The 18,922-nt window shown below is 46.4% G+C and overlaps 3 protein-coding genes across 9 annotated transcripts in view; 1 reads left to right on the top strand and 2 right to left on the bottom strand.

Moving 5' to 3' along the window:
• Window positions 1–18,922, top strand: part of LOC125686461 (mesoderm induction early response protein 3-like) — a 296,480-nt gene that overhangs the window by 45,622 nt on the left and 231,936 nt on the right. The gene's annotated exons all lie outside the window — the stretch shown is intronic.
• Window positions 1–18,922, bottom strand: part of LOC125686465 (uncharacterized) — a 187,120-nt gene that overhangs the window by 31,363 nt on the left and 136,835 nt on the right. Inside the window, exon 2 of one of the 2 annotated variants that reach the window (XM_048930458.1) lies at window positions 16,966–17,014. The exons of the other annotated variant lie outside the window; for it this stretch is intronic. The gene's annotated coding sequence lies outside the window, so the exon portion shown is untranslated. Of the gene's footprint in view, window positions 1–16,965; window positions 17,015–18,922 lie in introns of those variants that run through there. 2 annotated transcript variants of the gene reach the window in all.
• Window positions 17,187–18,922, bottom strand: part of LOC125686467 (uncharacterized) — a 144,983-nt gene continuing 143,247 nt past the window's right edge. Inside the window, exon 2 of the mRNA XM_048930459.1 lies at window positions 17,187–17,257. The gene's annotated coding sequence lies outside the window, so the exon portion shown is untranslated. The remainder of the gene's footprint in view (window positions 17,258–18,922) is intronic.

Here is an 18,922-nt window from a genome sequence, read left to right as displayed (position 1 = left end):
CCAATCAGGCAGGTCACGCGCCACTAGATAGTGACAATACGTTGGTGAATGCACGTACCCCTGTGGCAGGACCTGAAAGGTCCACTGCCTGCCTCCCCATGTAAACGCAAACTGATCTTGCGATTCGTCAGCAATTGGGATACTGAAGAATGCATTTGCCAGACGTAGGACACAATGATAGGTTTTTATCTCCCTCCTCAATGTGCCCATTAGGGAGGCAATATTGGGTACGGCCGCATGAATAGGCGGCGTGACCTTATTTAATTCTCTGTAATCTACTGTCATCCTCCATGTGCCATCCGACTTTCGCACTGGCCATATGGGGGAGTTATACGAGCTGTGTGCAGGTCTTATAATGCCCACTTTTTCTAATTCCTGCACCGTTCTCTATATTTCATCTTGCCCACCTGGGAGTCTATACTGTCTAACATTAGTAATCCGGCGCGGTTTCGGCAGGCAAACAGGCTCATGTTTCGCATGGCCTCTTAATACTGCCTGCACCGCCCGGATACTGATACATCTTTGTCGAAGTCTGAACTCTCCCACAGTTGTTTGGAGAGCCAGACCCCATAGAATGTCTATGCCCAGGATGTATTCTTGGACTGGGGCAATAGACACCTTGTACTCCCGGGGTGGGAGACGCCCAACCCCCAATTTTAACCATGTTTGGGTGACCGGAATAGTCTGTCCCCCAAAACCACCAATCATCACACTGTCGCCATCAAATTTTCCCGGATCTCCGTAGATAATTGATGTTTCTGCTCCTGTGTCTACCAATGCCATCACTCTGAATATTTTTTCGGGACCAATAAATCGTTAATTCTACATAGGGCCTCCGGTCCCATCTGGAGGCCCTATGGGGACTAACATCCCTTGTCACTCTATGAACTGTGCTAGGGCCAATTCTTTTACTTCTGACGGCTCAGGCATTGTGGCCCGAGACACCTGAGGTGGCTTCTTTTTCCTGTTTGGAATAATAAAATCTTCTAGGTTCCATGTTGTTGTTGGAACCCTCTCTATAGCTCTTACCCTTGATTTCTTAGGGTAGCTCTGGAATTTTTGATTGTCCTTTAGTTGTCTCCAGAGCTTCGAAAGGACATGGTTGGGCTGGCGGTCGATCTTAGCAAATTGGACCCTTGGACCCCAGCCCGAATAAAATCATTAAACATTTGTTTTTGGGATACCCTTATGGGTCCCGATGGAGGAGCTCGAGTAGCCGGCATTTCGGTTTTACTTACCGGCAGGACCTCTGTTTCCTCCAAAAACCAAATATTGCACCTAGTCCACAAGCGTTCTGTTTCTCCCAAGTCAGCGACTAACTGGGCAGCCTGCTGGACTACGGCTTCTGACGCTACAAGGGGATTTAATATGGAGACTAGGGTGCCATACAGATGGGAGGAAGCCTGCTGTAAAAGTAAATCTCTCATCCCTGCTGAAAATTTAACGATATCAGGGCCATCAAAAGTATCTTCATAGATAGCCTCTCACTACACCCAGTTCACTGATATAATTTTGAAGGTCCTCCATGGAGGACCACATGCCTGTATGTAAAGTTATGTCTGATTTATTCAGCCATACCATACGGCAGGCCGCCATTAACCATTCTAGTATGGAATGGTTTTCATCACGATATTGATTACCTACGTATAACCTCTGTCTGAGAGCAGGATGAACGGTCATGGTGGCCAACTTCGCTATTTCTGGGCCATTCACCAAGACACTTTCTGCCCCAGAATCCCATAGTCTCAATGACCAAGCCGGCACACTTTCTCTACGCTTCTGCTGAAATCACTGTACTAAGTCCATTAATTCTGTTGCCGTGTATGGCTGAGCCGTTACGTGTAAATGAGTCTGGGCAGGGGGCCATTGATCAGGCGGCACCCCTGCCGGTCTGTCCTGTACTTTTTTTGTTTTTTTGGGTTACAACAGGACGGACTTCCAGTGGATCAGTCAGAATTGGACATTCAAGGTCTGATTTGGATTTCTTGTTCTCCTGATCAACGAAGTCTGTTGATTCAGGAGTCTGGCCATCATGTATTGAAATGGTACGAATTTGGCCTACAGGAAGATGTAGAATTGGCTTCTTCCCCGTTAAAACGCCAAGTTTGTGCTCCAGCTTTTCAATGCGGTCTTTCAAAAGCTGATTTTCAGTTACTAAAGTATTATTTCTTATATCTGCATGATTTAAGGCACTTAATAATGGCCATGCCACCATGGAGGCAGCCAGTTGTCTTTCTTCAGTAGTGAGGACATCCTTGCCAAGTCCTTGAAAATAGTCCGCCATGCGATACGGGGAGATATTGCCCATAACACGTAAGGGACCCCATTTTTCAATGATAGTAGCTAACTCATAATAGGGCGATCCCTCAAATCCTGGGATCTGCCCTGGAATCATTTTCTCTAGAGGAGTATTGTTCTCCCCCTTGACCCATTTATAGAAATTCCATAGAAAATACATGATGTTAATTTTAGTATATTCAGCCTGCCTGGCTCGCCAAATGTATAATCAAGATGTTATAATCACAATACAATTGCATAATCAATAGATATCAAAATGTTATAATCTCAATATAATCAAGAGAATTAGGCAAAGTAAACAACGATCACAAAAGAGAATAAGTGGAAGAGCTCACCCTTTGACTGAGCTCACCAGAAGACACCAAGAGAGGTGATCTCCAGAAGAGAACCTTCCCTTCTGGTAGCCAGCTCTTAAATAGGTCTAGGAGGGGTGGAGCCAGGCTCCCCCCCTTCCGGCAGCACAGCTGAATTGCCTTCACCTGTGCTCCTCTGGCTGACTCATGGCTCACCTCAGGTGATTAATCAGAGGTTCAGGCAGTGACTCAGCAGTTCCCATACACTTTTTGAATTTGTTTAAGTGCTTCCATTATTTGGTGCCAAACAGGTGAAAGTTTAGCAGCCGTTCTGTCTTTATTTATAGCCATCTGCGCTTGTATAATAGTCTCCTCTGCCTGATTCCTCACCTGTTGCTCCCACACTGTACATTGTGCTGGTGTTAAGATGGTCCTGGCCACCTGCCCCCAGTAAAACATTAGTGGTCCTGACATCGCGATGGTATCTAACATCAGCTGCGCTCCTGATCCCAATATCCCTTCTGACTGAATAGCTGATCTCAACTGTAACAGAGCTTTATAATCTACAGGATTCCATTGACGGGTCCCATTTGGACCCACCAAAACCAGAAAAGCCGCTGAGGGCGGGGGTGCATCAGGCTCAATTGTCCGTAGCCAACAGCCCATCAATACACAGCTTTTAGCCTTTATAAGCCACTTCCTTCCAGTTTCTTGCAGGGCGCCATTTAAGGCTCCTGACTCCCCTTCGCAGGCTCCTTCCCTGACTCCTCACCTTCCTCCCCAAGCTGACTTAACACCAATTCCCGAGCCATCCGCCAAAACTGCACCTCTGTTCCTGCCACCTTAAATGCCCACTCCAAGCTTTTTAAGGTGGTAGCATTATCTTCTACACCCTTTATTCGTGCTTTCACTTCCCACATAACTCCTCTGCCGCCTTATCTAAATTCCTACGGGATAAGCACTCCGTGGGAGTGCTCCCGCAACCATGGCACTGCCTCCAATTAATCAACGCCATTAGGGCTTTTGACCATAGCGAAACCCCTGCCTGCTTTCCCAGCATCTTCAACAAACTCACCACCTGCTGTGTAGAAGCCACATTGTGAGCTGCTGTCCCCTACCCTTGTGTGCACACCTGTTCACGTTGGGGTCACCAATTGTGGCCAACCTCCTCACAACCCTGCCTGGTCAGCAACACCGCATCAGCGCCCCTACTGTCTGCACCCTACCCAGCACAGGGACACGAGAGAATCATGCATAGAGTATAGCTCAAGTGCCAATTTATTGCTGCGCAACAACTGCTTATATACTATAACACGCAACCGCCCCGTGAACCCGTGACCTGTTAAGCACCACCCAGAACCACCCCCTGTAACTACCACCCACTGTAACCTGAGTACCACCCACACTGAGTACCGCCCACAATAACAGTCCTTCACTGCAGGAGTGATGATTCACAGTGTTGGGTTACTGCATGCAGAAGCAAGTTCCGGTTCCATCAAAGTTCATTCTTCTTTAACCTGGGTAGTTCTTACTGTAATACTGAGACATATAACAACCATAATAATGATTACATGCAGTACTATGTAGTAATTTGACATCTTACAATGTAAATTATTGGCTGTTCTCACCCAGCATCAAATCGCTTTGAGGTACACAACGGACATCCCCATTCTTCTGCATTACTCACCAAGTGCACTCAGTTCCTTGAGCAAAAGCAGTCCCACGAATGGGCTTCCCTTTGCCCGAGGCAGGAATAACAGACTCTTACCCAGCATTTTCTTTATGTACACCACCAGGGCTTCATCCCCTAGTAAGCTATGTAGGAGGTTTGATTGAGCAAAACCAGATTGAATGGCAGATCCCCAAGTGTTGACTAAACAGGTGGCTTTTGCTAAATGTGTGTCAATGTGGAGTCTCCCCTGGGGCTTTCTGCCAGAGGCTCCAAGTGGGAGCATTCTCCTTGGCTGTAGTGTATAGCACGTTTTCTACATCTTGTCCTGTACAAAATGGCCCAAGGGCTACTGCTTGTTTGTTTTGTTCAAAGGCTTGTTGTAGTTTAGTGGCCCCATGTGAAATTGTTCTTCCAGGTCACTTGAAAGACAGGATTTACAATCAGGCTATAATTCAGAATATGCATTATCCAGAAACCCACAACACCTAAGAAAGTCTGTGTTTTATTTTTGCTAGTTGGTGAGGACATAGCATTTATTTTATTGATCACATCTGTGGGGATCTGTCAACATCCATCTTGCTATTTTATTCCTAAGAACTTGATCTCCTGTGCAGGTCTCTGTCTCGCTCCAATTTATAGGAGGGAGATGAGGTTCTTTTAATATCTGTATACCCGGCATGAGATTAAGAAACAACGGTTCATATGTTGTTCCATCCAGTTTATCACCAAACCTAATCAGGGAGACGGGAAAGGGAAGGAGGGCGATAGAAAAGATGGGAAAGAAGCAGGAGTTGCATAGAGCAGGGATAGTCACCAGCAGGATCCAGCAGCAGTCCTGTTGCACGGCGTTTTAAGGTCCCAGGCAGACGCAGCGGGGGGCAAGAAGCAGCAGTGTGGCCAGCCTTGGGCAGCAAGCAGGTAGATGAGGAAGTCGAGGAGCCAATCCTTGAAGCAGCAGCAGCGCTCAGGCAGCAGGCACAGGAGAGTTCGACAGCATGCAGGAGTCACCTCACGAGGAATCTGATCGTCAGGAATCCCTCTTCTTCATGAGGAATCTGTTGCCAGAAACCTCTGTTCTTCTTCATGAGGAATCTGCTGCCAGAAACCTATCTTCATGGTTTTCAGTTCCTCTTTTATCCTCCTCGTTCGCCTGCCTACCTGACAAGGATGGGCCTAGAGCAAGAGTCATTGAGTACCCCCTGAGATGGCTAGCATCCTGAGATAGGTCCACACAAAGGAGCACTTCACAGCTATTTAGCTGCAGCTCATCTCACTCTCCTTGCCCCTGGCCTTGTCCATCTGCGTCCCCCAGACAAAGGATCTCACAACCTTTGCCCAGGACTTGCCTGGACTTGTTCATCTGTGTCCTTCAGACAAAGGATTTCACAATCCTTGCTTGGGACTTGAACAAGTCCATCTGTGTCCCCAGCAAGCTTTGAGACACAGACATTAACAGAATAATATCTTATAGTCTCTTAACCTTACTTTGCTTTATGGTAAAACTAGCTTTCAGAAGGATTTGAATTATTATCTTCCATTTCTCAAAAACTTCTTCTACTGAGTTGCCCCACACAATGATGTTGTCAATGTATTGCAGATGTTCAGAAGCTTTCCCCTGTTCCAGTGCAGTCTGGATCAGCCCATGTGTCATGGAGTTAACTAGATCAATCTATGCCCATGACAGGGGGGCAGTAGGCCCCTGGGCCCCTCTAGCCCCACAAAATGGGAAGGAAAAGGGAAAAGGAGTAGGGAGATGGAAGCTGGGCTCAAGGAAGGAAAAAAAAAACAGCAGCAACGATCTATGGAGGAAAACTTATCTTACTAACTATGATATCAGAATGCAAGATAACACAATATAATACAATCTAATTGAAATTGAGAGTAATAAATTAAATAAAATAAGAGAGAGAGAGTTCCCGAGACCGAGTCAAACCTGAAAAGCTTGGTATGGCTAGGAAAGCACCCTCCAACACCCCCTGCAAGGTAGTAAGCGACTTCCCAACCAGGATGGGACAGATCCCACGACTTCTGTGATGTATAGGGATAGGTACCTGCAATTGGAACATTAACACTTTAACTCCCAGTGCACTACATGACGTTATGATGTGGAATACTGAAAACCAAAAATCACAAAAGCATGACACCATGACAAATGGTAGGGCTGTGTTTCCACCCCTGAGGCAAGCAATTCTAGGTGTACTGGATGCCCCTCCAAGTAAAAGAAAACTGTGGCCTGCTGTCTGCTGCCAGTGGGATTGAGAAAAACACATTAGTAATGTCAGTTCTGGCATACCACTTGGCTGCCTTTGACTTCAGTTCATATTGGAGTTCTAGCATGTCTGGCACAGCAGCACTTAGTTGTGATATGACTTCATTCAGGCCATGATAGTTCACCATTAGCCTCTACTCTCCATTGGACTTTCACACTGGCCATATGGGACTATTAAAGGGTGAGTGAGTCTTGTTGATTACTCCTTGGTTCTCCAGTTGGCAGATCAGCTAATGAATGGGAATTAGGGAGTCAGTACGATATTGCTACTGGTACACTATAGTAGTAGCAGTTGACACCTGCCGTTCTTCTACTCTTAGCAACCCCACAGCAGAATGGTTGTCTGAGAGATCAGGCAAGATGAACAGCTGCTTAATATTCTCCATCTCCAAGGTAGCTTTACCAAAAGCCCACCAGTATCCTTTTGGGTCCTTGAAGTACCCTCTCCTGAGATAATTTATACCAAGGATGCACAAAACCTTTGGGACAGTTGCAGTGGGGTGCTTTTGTCACTCATTTCCACTTAGGCTCACTTCATCCTCAAATACAGTTAACTCTTGGGATCCTTCTGTCACTCCAGAAATACAGATGGTTTTGCCCCTTTATAACTTGATGGCTTTAGAACACATTGTGCACCAACGTCTACTAGGGTCTCATATTTCTGTGATTTTGATGTGCCAGGCCATCAAATCCAGGCAGACCAATAATCCCAATTGTCCCTTTCTTCTACCTGGTTGGATGCAGTGCTCCTCTAGTTCTGGGTATTGTATTAATTACTTACCTCTTGTGTATGGGAACCTGAAGGCTCATTGTCAACCTCAGAGATAAGATAGGACCATTTTCACTGTCTGGAGAACTACCTGCTGGAAACTGGAGCCGCCATTTTCCTGGAAGGATCCTCTTTTGTGTTTGTTTTCCTTTGCAACTCATGTATCTTTGCCTGTAGATTTGATGTGGGTTTTCCATCCTACATCCTCATATCCTCTCCATGATCACTCAGGTAAAACCACAGGATGCTACATAGTGTGTACCTACTATAACCTCTCTCTTGAGCAGAGAAACATGTATTTCTAATGGATGAAATACTGGTTTCTACAGGTGGAAAAGCCATTTAAACAGTTTCTTTTTCTTCAAGCCATTGAACCAGTTTCTTCACAGCCAAGACACAGGCCTGTAGGGAGGAAGAGAGACTATCTTCCTATCGTTGAGGTAGCCATTTCATACACCATTGGTCTTTTGCTATCTTTCCAGTTCATTCCTGCCAGGGTGCTGGCATACAATGATGGTGCATTCCATACAACTCTCTGCCACATAGGTCATGTACATATCACATTGTCTGGATTTTGGGAGTTGATATTATCATCCAAGTCAATTTCATACATCATCTCTACCACAGCTAGTTCCCTCAAGTACTGGGTACCTTTCTCCATGATGGTCCATTTGCCTGGGTTAAATACTAGGTCTTCCTTGAAGCGATATCTTTCCTTCATGGCTGACAAGAGTCACTTCTATAGGATGAAAGACTGTATCTCTTTTCCAATTGCTTTGTCAATGCCACTATCTCTAGAAAGAGATACTAGCAGCTTCACTTCACTGACCACTAAGTCCAATCTACTGGCCCCACCATCCCAGCAATGGACCATCCAGGTGGCAATGTTCTCTCCTGACCAACAGCTGTAATCTTTTCACAAATCTTGCAGCTCACTCAATGTTAGGAGTCAGATGATTTCTCTCTCTTCCTCCTGCTTTTGTGATGGCCCCACTCTATCTTCATCATCATCTTCTCTGAACTTATGAGCTTCTCTTTGCTAAACATTCTGACTTTCATCTTGCTTATAGGATCAAGTGATACTGGCACTGGTTGATTCTCATCCACAGGACCCATAGCAGAAACAACTACAGGGCTCGTCCCGAGGGTTGGAGTGACAGCGGGGTCTTTTGCAATGCTTGGAGCAACCACAGGACCTGTTGCAGGAATTGGAGCTGCCTCAGGGTCTGTCACAGGAGTTGGAGGGTCCTGGCTAAACAAGCCCAGTTCCCTCAACCTTTCCTTACAGGAGAGGTGCTCCAGCACCTCATCTTAGTGGTCGTCCTCTGGAATCATTCCAAGAGCTCTGCGTCTTTCTTGTGCTGGGGGCCCCAGGTCTGGATGCAGTATTCCAGATGGGGCCTCACAAGAGCTGAGTAAAGGGGGACAATTACCTCTCTCCCCCTGCTGGTCACCCCTTTTTTAATGCAGCCTAGGATGTAGTTGGCCTTCCATGCTTCAAGTGCACACTGCTGGCTCATGTTCAGCTTTTCATCCACCAGGACCCCCAAGTCCTTCTCCATGGGGTTGCTCTCAAGGAGAACTTCCCCCAGTCTGCATAAATACCTGGGATTGCCCCAGCTCAAGTGCAACACCTTGCACTTGGCCTTGTTAAACCTCATTAGGTTCACACGGACCCACTTTTACAGCCTGTCCAGGTCCCTCTGGATGGCTTCCCTTCCCTCCAGTGTATTGACTGCACTGCTCAGCTTGGTGTCATCTGCAAACTTGCTGAGGGTGCACTCAATGCCATCATCTATGTCATTGATACAGATGTTGAAGAGCACTGATACCAAGACCAAGCCTTGGGGGATACCATTCATGACTGGCCTCCACCAAGGCATAGAATCATTGATCACAACCCTTTGGCTGTGTCCAGCCAACCAGTTCTTAATCCATTGAACAGTCCATCCTTCAAATCCATACGTCACCAATTTAGAGAGAAGGGACATGGTCAGGGACCATGTCAAAGGCTTTACAGAAGTCCAGTTACATGACATCCATCACCCTTCCCCTGTCCACCGATGCCGTCACTCCATCATAGACCACCAGATTGGTCAGGCAAGATCTGCCATTGGTGAAGCCATGCTGGCTGTCTCGGATCACCTCTTTCTTTTGTATGTTCCTTAACATAGCTTCTAGGAAGATCTGCTCCATGATCTTCCCAGGCACAGAGGTGAGGCTCACTGGCCTGTAGTTCCCCAGATCATCCTTTCTCCCTTTCTTGAAAATGGGAGTAATGTTTCCCTTTTCCAGTCACCAGATATTTCACCTGACAGCCATGATTTTTCAAATATGATGGAGAGTGGCTTGGCAACCACATTGGCCATCTCTCTCAGAACCCTAGGATGCATGTCATCCAGCCCAATGGACTTGTATACATTCAGTTTCCTGAGGAGGTCCCAGACTTGTTCCACTGTTACAGTAGGATGGAGGAGCAGCTCTCACCCACACCTAGAGGTTCATGGTCCTGGCAGACATCGGGAGCATGACCACCAGTGAAGACCGAGGCAAAGCACTTATTGAGTACCTCAGCTTTTTCCATGTCTGAGGAAGCCAGATCTCCATCCTCATCTGTCAGAGGAGGAACTTGATCTGTCTCCTCCTTCCTACGTACCTGTAGAACCCCTTCTTGTTATTTGTCACATCCCTTGCCAAGTTCATCTCCACCTGTGCCTTGGCTTTCTTGATCCTATCTCTGCACAAAAGGACAACAGCCCTGTATTCCTCCCAGGCTACACAGCCATGCTTCCACTTCCTGTACATTGTCCTCTTTTCCCTCAGTTTAAGCTGCAGGTTTTTGCTTGGCCATGCTGGTCGCCAGCCTCAACTGCTCAATTTCTTCTGCTGGGAGATGGAGATCCCACCCAGCAGTTCCTTGAGCAGCTGTAAGTTCTCTCTCCTGATGTTCAGGGTCCTGACTCTGCTTTTAGTCAGGCCTGCATTCCTCCAGATCACAAACTCCATCAGGACATGATCACTGCAGCCCAGGTTGCCTCCAGTCTTAACCTCTCTAATGCTCTCCTCCACATTGGTGAGCAGCAGGTCCAGTAAGGCTTTGCCTCAGGTTGGTCCGTCTAATACCTGGACCAGGAAGTTATCCTCAACAGACTCCAGGAATCTCCTGGATTGTCTGCCACCTTCCGTGCCGCTATCCCAGCAGATATGCAGGTGGTTGAAATCCCCCATCAGGACAAGAGCCCACAAGCATGACACCTTCTGCAGTTGAAGCAAGAAGGCCTCATCAACAGGCTCCCCCCCATTAAGTGGCCTGTAGCAGATCCCAACCACTAGATGTCCTTTACTGGACCGATCCCTCATTTTAACCCATAAGCTCGCAACCTGGTCATGGCTGTTAGTCAGACACAGCTCTTTGCAATCTCTCCACTTCATAACATAGAGGGCAACTTCCCCACCCCTCCTACCCTGTCTATCCCTTCTGAAAAGCCTATAGACCTCAATCACAGTATAGCAACCAAATCATAATTTTCCAAGCACATTGTCACGGAGTTATCTAGGTGAATCTGTGCCTGTGACAGGGGCAGCAGGCCGGTAGGCCCCCTGGCCCCAAAATGGAAAGGGAAAATGAGAAGGGTAGGGAGATGGAACCTGGGCTTAAAAAATAAAGCAGAATAGCAGCAATGATCTAAGGAGGAAAACTTAATTTTACTAAATATGACATCGGAATGCAAGAAAACACAATATAATACCATATAATTAAAATTGAGGCTAATAAAAAAAAACAAAAGAGAGAGTCCGAAAACCGAAAAGCTTACTTTCAACTGAAGGTGCACGGCTGGGGAGCACACCCACACACTGCCAGGCAGTGAGCAAGAGAGAGCCAGAGAACGAGATCCTGTGAGTCCTGTGAGCATGGCTTATCTACTTCTCTGAACATGAAGACCCTTGGGATATGTAGTTCTTCCCTTCTGAGAAGCAGGTATCGGGAAAGTTGTCAGTCCACGAAACTGGAGTATTAACTCTTCAATTACTTGTGCTTTACATGATGTTATGATGTGGAATACCGATAACAAAATTATAAAACCATGACATGCCACCCCTTATTCTACATCACTACATCATGCTTAGTATATATACATATATACATACAAACAATAATTAAAATGCATTATACAGACATGTCTACATATATACACATAATTACTGACTGCACTCCCCCAACATCAAATTCCCTTGTACACATTGAACTTCCCCATTATTCTGCATCACACACCAGGTGGACCAAGCTCCCTGGGCAAAAATGTTACGACTAAGAGGTTAGCCCTTTCCAGAGGATGGAAGGACCCAACCCACCTTTCCCAACATGCTCTTTACATGTAATACAAAGACCTTATCTGCCTTGACAGTATGTAGGGAGCTGGATTGGGTAGGACCATCACGATTGATAGATGCTGACCCTCTGATAGATCTGACCCTCTGGTGTTGACCAATCAGGTGGCTTTTGCCAAATGCTTCTCCCAGTGCTTAAATGTTCCACCACTCATTGCTTTCAACATGGTTTTTAACAACCCATTGTAGCGTTCAATTTTACCAGAAGCTGGTGCATAATAGGGGATATGATAAATCCTCACAATGCCATGATGCCCAAGTATTTACAACAGAATTTTTGAAATGAGTCCCATTATCTGACTCAGTTCTTTCTGAAGAGCCATGTCGCCATAGCACTTGTTTCTCAAGACACAGTATGGTGTTTTGGGCAGTAGCATGGGGTACTGCATATGTTTCAAGCCACCCAGTGGTTGCCTCCACCATGGTAAGCACATAACGATTACCACTGTGAGATCATAAGGTAATATAATCAACCTGCCATGCCTCCCCATATTTATATTTTTGCCATCACCCTTCCCCCAGAGAGGTTTCATCTTCTTGGCTTGTTCAATTATGGCACATGTCATGGTTTTGTGATTTTTGGTTTTCGGTATTTCATATCATTCCACACCATTTAGTGCACTGGGAGTTAATGTGTTAATGCTCCAATTCCGGGTACCTGTCCCTGTACGTCATGGAACTCATGGGATCTGGGAAGTTACTTACTGCCTTGCAGGGGGTGTTGGAGGGTGCTTTCCTAGCCATACCAAGTTTTTCAGGTTTGACTTGGTCACGGGAACTCTCTCTCTCTTATTTTATTTATTACTCTCAATTTCAATTAGATTGTATTATATTGCATTATCTTGCATTCCAATATCATTGGATCATTGCTGCTGTTTTTTTTCCTCTTCCTTGAGCCCAGCTCCCATCTCCCTACCCATTTTCCCTTTCCCTTCCTATTTTGTGGGGCCGGGGGGGGGGGGGGGCGGGCAGTCCATGCCCCTCAAAACTGTTCTTCTTCTGTGTCACCTGTTAAAGGGGACTTACAATGAGGCTTTTTTTTTTAAAACATGCATTCTCCAAAAGCCCACTACACCCAGAAAATATTGTGCCTCTTTCTTATAAGTGGGCAGAGACATGTCAGTGATTTTGTTGATCTCATCTGTCCGGATATGATGACATCCATCTTGCCACTTTATACCTAGAAACTGAATTACCTGGGCAGGTCCTTTCACTTTGCTTCACTTAATAGAGAGACTAGCACGGAGAAGGATCTGGAGTATTTGCTCTCCTTTCTCAAAAACTTGCCTTGCTGTGTTGCCCCACACAATGATATCACCAATGTACTGCAGGTGCTCGGGAGCACTGCCCTGTTCCAGTGCAGCTTGGATCAACCCATGGCAAATAGTCGGGCTGTTTCTACCTCCGGGGAAAACGATTCCAGGTATACTGAACACCCCTCCATGTGAAAGCAAACTGTGGCTTACATTCTTTGGCCAAAGGAATGGAAAAGAAGGCATTAGCAATGTCAATGGTGGCATACCATTTGGCCGGTCTTGATTCCAGTTCATACTGGAGTTCTAACATGTCCGGCACAGCAGCACTCAGTGGGGGTGTGACTTCATTCAGGCCACGGTAGTCCACTGTCAGTCTCCATTCTCCACTGGCTTTAAGTACCAGCCATTTGGGGCAGATAAAAGGTGAGTGAGTTTTTCTCATCACTCCCTGGCTCTCTAGTTGACGAATCAACTTATGAATGGGGAGCAAGGAATCCCTGTTGGTGCGGTACTGCCGTGTATGCACCGTTTTTGTGGCAATCGGTACATGTTGCTCTTTTACTCATAGCAAACCCACAACAGACAGACCTTCTGACAAGCCAGGCAAAACAGCTGCTTGATGTTGTCAGTGTCTATAGCAGATGTATGGGAACTGCTGAGTCAGGGCCTGAACCTCTGATTGATCACCTGGGGCAAGCCACGAATCAGCCAGAGGAGCACAGGTGAAGGCAATTCACCTGTGCTGCCGAAAGGGGGGGAGCCTGTCTCCACCCCTCCTAAACCTATTGAAGAGCTGGCTACCAGTGGAGAAGAATCTTGTCAGGAGATGCCTTTTTCTGGTGCTTTCTGTAGGTGAGTCTAGCATACGGATTAGCCTTCCATTTGTTCTCTTTATTATCTTATTCTACTTTGCCCAACTCGCTCGTTCTTTTGTGATTATAACATGTTAATATCCACTGATTGTACACCTTAATGTCCATTGATTATGCACTTGGCGAGCCAGGCAGGCTGAATGTACTAAAATTAACATCATGTCTTTTCTATGGAATTTCTATAAATGGGTCAAGGGGGAGTACAATACTTCTCTAGAGTAAAAGATTCCAGGGCAGATCCCAAGATTTGAGAGCTCCCCCTTTTATGAGTTAGCAGTTATCATTGAAAAATGGGGTCCCTTACGCGTTATGGGCAATCTCTCCCCATATCGCATGGCGGACTATATTCAAGGACTTGGTAAGGATGTTTTCACTACCAAAGAAAGACAATTGGCTGCCTCCATGGTGGCATGGCCACTATTAACCGCTTTAAATCATGCGGACTTAAGAAATAATACTTTAGAAACTGAAAACCAACTTTTAAAAGACTGTATTGAAAAACTGGAGTATGAACATGGTGTATTAACAGGGAAAAAGCCAATTCAACATCGTCCTGTAGGCTAAATTCCTAACATTCCCATAAATGATGACCAGACTCCTGAATCAACAGACTTCATTAATCAAGAAAATAAAAAAATCCAAATATATAATCAATGGATATCAAGATGCTACAATCACAATACAATCAAAGGAGTTAGGTAAAATGGACAACGATAACAAATGAGAATAAATAAAAAGCTTACCCTTATGATAGGCTAACCTACAAAACACCACAAGAGATCCTTCCCCACTGGGAGCCAGCACTTAAATAGGTCTAGGAGGGGTGGAGCCAGGCTCCCCCCCCTTCCATCAGCACAGGTGAATTGCCTGCACCTGTGCTCCTCTGCCTGACTCATGGCTTGCCTCAGGTGATCAATCAGAGGTTCAGGCCCTGACTCAGCAGTTCCCATACACTCCACCCCCTCAGGGCGTGAACCAATGATCAGGTTAACAAAAGGGTAAGCTTTCCCTAATACAGAGATCCGGTATAGCGCGATGCTTCTACAATTTTACCGTGACGTGTGTTGGTACAATTCAAGACGAATGATGATCAGTGGATGTCCATACTCTTCTATAGGCCAGTGCTTGATGATGCGACTGGAGGCATGAGGTCCTGAGGTGCAGGTCCGTTCTATGTTCCATCAGTCCCATGCAGACCATCACGTGGTGTTGTACGTGATCTGACAGCAACACTGGAACGCTTGATGGCATTTTGTTCCGTCCGGTGGTCCTGAAGGCTCACAGACTCACGGGGAGTAATACAGATGTTTTACAGGTACCAGGAGGGGAAGGTCTGCTCTCCAGGGCAAGATACAGGCCATATTTCTATCCTGGTGTGACGCAGTTGACTAGATCAATCTATGTCCGTGACAGGGGCGACAGGCCTCTGCCCTCCCCCCCCACACCCCAGTCCCACAAAAATGGGAAGGAAGGAAGGGAGGAAAAGAGCAGCGGCAACAATCTATGGAGGAAAACTTATTTTACTATAATATCGGAATACAAAATAACACAATATATACAATTTAATTGAAATTGAGATGAATAAATCAGACAAGATGAGAGAGAGAGTTCCCGGGACCGAGTCAAACCTGAAAAGCTTGGAACGGCTAGGAAAGCACCCTCCAGCACCCACTGCAAGGCAGCAAGAGAGCGCCCCCCCCCACCCGGAAGGGTCAGATCCCGTGACTTCTGTAATGTACAGGGATAGGTACTTGGAATTGGGGCAGTGACACTTTAATGCCCCGTACACTACATGATGTTTTGATGTGGAATACTGAAACCCAAAAACAAAAAAAAAAAAACAAAAAAAAACATAGAACCATGACATTCCACCCCTTATTCTACATCGTTACATCATGCTTAAAATATATATACATATATACAAACAAACAAGAAATGATTAAAATGCATTACTCACACATGGCTATATATGTATACATACATAGAATTACTGACTGCACTCCCCCGGCATCAAGTTTCCTTGTGGTACACATTGGACATCCCCATTCTTCTGCATTACCCACCAAGTGGATCCTGGTCTCTGGGCAAAAACTGTACCACGGAGAGGTTTGCCCTTTCCAGAAGCTGGAAGAACCCAAACTGCCTTTCCTAACATGTTCTTTACATGTACAACGGGGACTTTATCTCCCTCTACGGTATGTAGGGAACTGGATTGGTTAGGACCGTCACGATTGATAGATCCTCTGGTATTGACTAACCAGGTGGCTTCTGCCAAATGCTTCTCCCAGTGCTTGAATGTTCCGCCACCCAGTGCTTTTAGCAGCGTTTTTAACAATCCATTGTATCGTTCAATTTTACCAGAGGCTGGTGCATGATAGGGGATATGGTAAATCCACTCGATGCCATGATCTTTGGCCCAAGTATTTATAAGAGAATTTTGGAAATGAGTTCCATTATCTGACTCAATTCTTTCTGGGGTGCCATGTCGCCACAGGACTTGTTTCTCGAGACCCAGTATGGTGTTTCGGGCGGTAGCATGGGGTACTGCATATGTTTCAAGCCACCCAGTGGTTGCCTCCACAATAGTAAGCACATAATGCTTACCATTGCGAGATCGTGGCAAGGTGATATAATCAACCTGCCATGCCTCCCCATATTTGTACTTTTGCCATCGCCCTTCCTCCCAGAGGGGTTTCATCCTCTTGGCATGTTTGATGATGGCACATGTTTCACAGTTATGAATAACCTGTGCAATGGCATCCATAGTTAAGTCCACCCCTCGGTCTCTGGCCCATATGTATGTTGCATCTCTCCCTTGATGACCTGAGGTCTCATGGGCCCACTGGGCTAGGAATAGTTCACCCTTGTTCTGCCAGTCCCGGTCTATTTGAGCCACTTCAATTCTGGCAGCTCGATCTACCTGATGGTTATTTTGCTGTTCTTCAGTAGCCCGACTCTTGGGCACATGAGCATCTACATGACGCACTTTTACAACCATATTCTTTGTTCAGGCAGCAATGTCTTTCCACAGTTCAGCAGCCCAAATAGCTTTACCCCTTCTTTGCCAATTATTTTGCTCCCACTGCTGTAACCACCCCCATAAGGCATTTGCCACCATCCATGAGTCAGTGTAAAGATAAAGCACTGGCCACCTCTCCCGCTCAGCAACATCTAAGGCCAGTTGGACAGCCTTTACCTCTGCAAATTGGCTAGATTCGCCTTTCCCTTCAGTGGCTTCTGCAACTTGTCGTGTGGGGCTCCACACAGCAGATTTCCATCTGCGATGCTTTCCCACAATACGGCACGATCCATCTGTGAACAGGGCATATTTCTTTTCATTCTCTGGTAGTTCATTGTATGGTGGGGCCTCTTTAGCACGTGATACTTCTTCTCCTGGTGGTGTTCCAAACTTTTTACCTTCAGGCCAGTCCATGATGACCTCTAGGATTCCTGGACGGCTGATGTTCCCCATCCGTGCTCGTTGTGTAATCAGTGCAATCCACTTGCTCCAAGTGGCATCAGTAGCATGATGGGTGGAGGGAACCTTTCCTTTAAACATCCAGTTCAGCACTGGCAGTCGAGGTGCCAGAAGGAGCTGTGTGTCAGTACCGACTACTTCAGAAGCAGCCCGAACCCCCTCATATGCAGCTAAGATCTCCTTCTCAGTTGGAGTGTAGCCCTCTTCCGACCGCCTGTAGGCTCGACTCCAGAATCCCAGGGGTCGGCCTCGGGTCTCTCCTGAGGCTCTTTGCCACAAAGTCCAAGTGGGACCGTTCTCTCCAGCAGCAGTATAGAGGATGTTCTTTATACCCTGTCCCTTCCGTACTGGCCCTAAGGCCACGGCACGGGCTATCTCCTGTTTAATCTGTTCAAAAGCCTGCTGCTGCTCAGGGCCCCATGTAAGCTCATTGCTCATTTGCGTCAGATAAAATAAGGGACTTATCATGAGGCTGTAGTTTGGAACATGCATTCTCCAAAAGCCCACTGCACCCAGAAAAGATTGTGTCTCTCTTTTGCTAGTGGTTGGAGACATAGCAGTGATTTTGTCGATTACATCTGTCGGGATGTGACAACGGCCATCTTGCCACTTTATGCCTAGGAATTGAATCTCCTGGGCAGGTCCTTTCACTTTGCTTTGCTTAATAGCAAAACCAGCACTCAGAAGAATTTGGATCATTCGCTCTCCTTTTGTAAAGACTTCTTCTGCTGTTCTGCCCCACACAATGATATCATCAATGTACTGCAGGTGCTCAGGAGCACTGCCCTGTTCCAATACAGTTTGGATCAACCTATGGCAAATGGTCGGGCTGTGTTTCCACCCGTGGGGCAAACGGTTCCAGGTATACTGAATGCCCCTCCATGTGAAAGCAAACTGTGGCTTACATTCTTTGGCCAAAGGAATGGAAAAGAAGGCATTAGCAATGTCAATGGTGGCATACCATTTGGCCGGTCTTGATTCCAGTTCATACTGGAGTTCTAACATGTCCGGCACAGCAGCACTCAGTGGGGGTGTGACTTCATTCAGGCCATGGTAGTCCACCGTCAGCCTCCATTCTCCACTGGCTTTACGCACTGGCCATATGGGGCTGTTAAAAGGCGAGTGAGTTTTGCTGATCACTCCCTGTCTCTCTAGTTGGCGAATTAAGTTATGAATGGGGAGTAAAGAATCCCTGTTGGTGCGGTACTGCCACCTGTGCACCGTTTTTGTGGCAATCGGTACCTGTTGCTCTTTTACTCGCAGCAGCCCCACAACAGACGGATCTTCTGACAGGCCAGGCAAAACAGACAGCTGCTTAATGTTGTCTGTGTCCACAGCAGCTATTCCAAAGGCCCATCGATACCCCTTAGGATCCTTGAAATGCCCCCTTCTGAGATAATCAATACCTAGTATACATGGAGCCCCTGGGCCCGTCACAATAGGATGTTTTTGCCAGTCCTTACCAGTGAGGCTTATCTCAGCCTCCAACACAGTCAATTCTTGAGAGCCCCTGGTCACTCCAGAAATATGGATTGATTCTGTCCCTTCATGACTCAAGGGCATCAGAGTGCACTGTGCACCAGTGTCCACCAGTGCCTTATATTTCAGTGGTTCTGATGTGCCAGG

The sequence above is a fragment of the Lagopus muta genome, chromosome W (assembly GCF_023343835.1).
Source record: "Lagopus muta isolate bLagMut1 chromosome W, bLagMut1 primary, whole genome shotgun sequence".
Classification (NCBI taxonomy): Eukaryota; Metazoa; Chordata; class Aves; order Galliformes; family Phasianidae; genus Lagopus; species Lagopus muta.
Note: the sequence above shows the minus strand (reverse complement) of the source record. Positions and strands in the feature narration are given on the sequence as shown.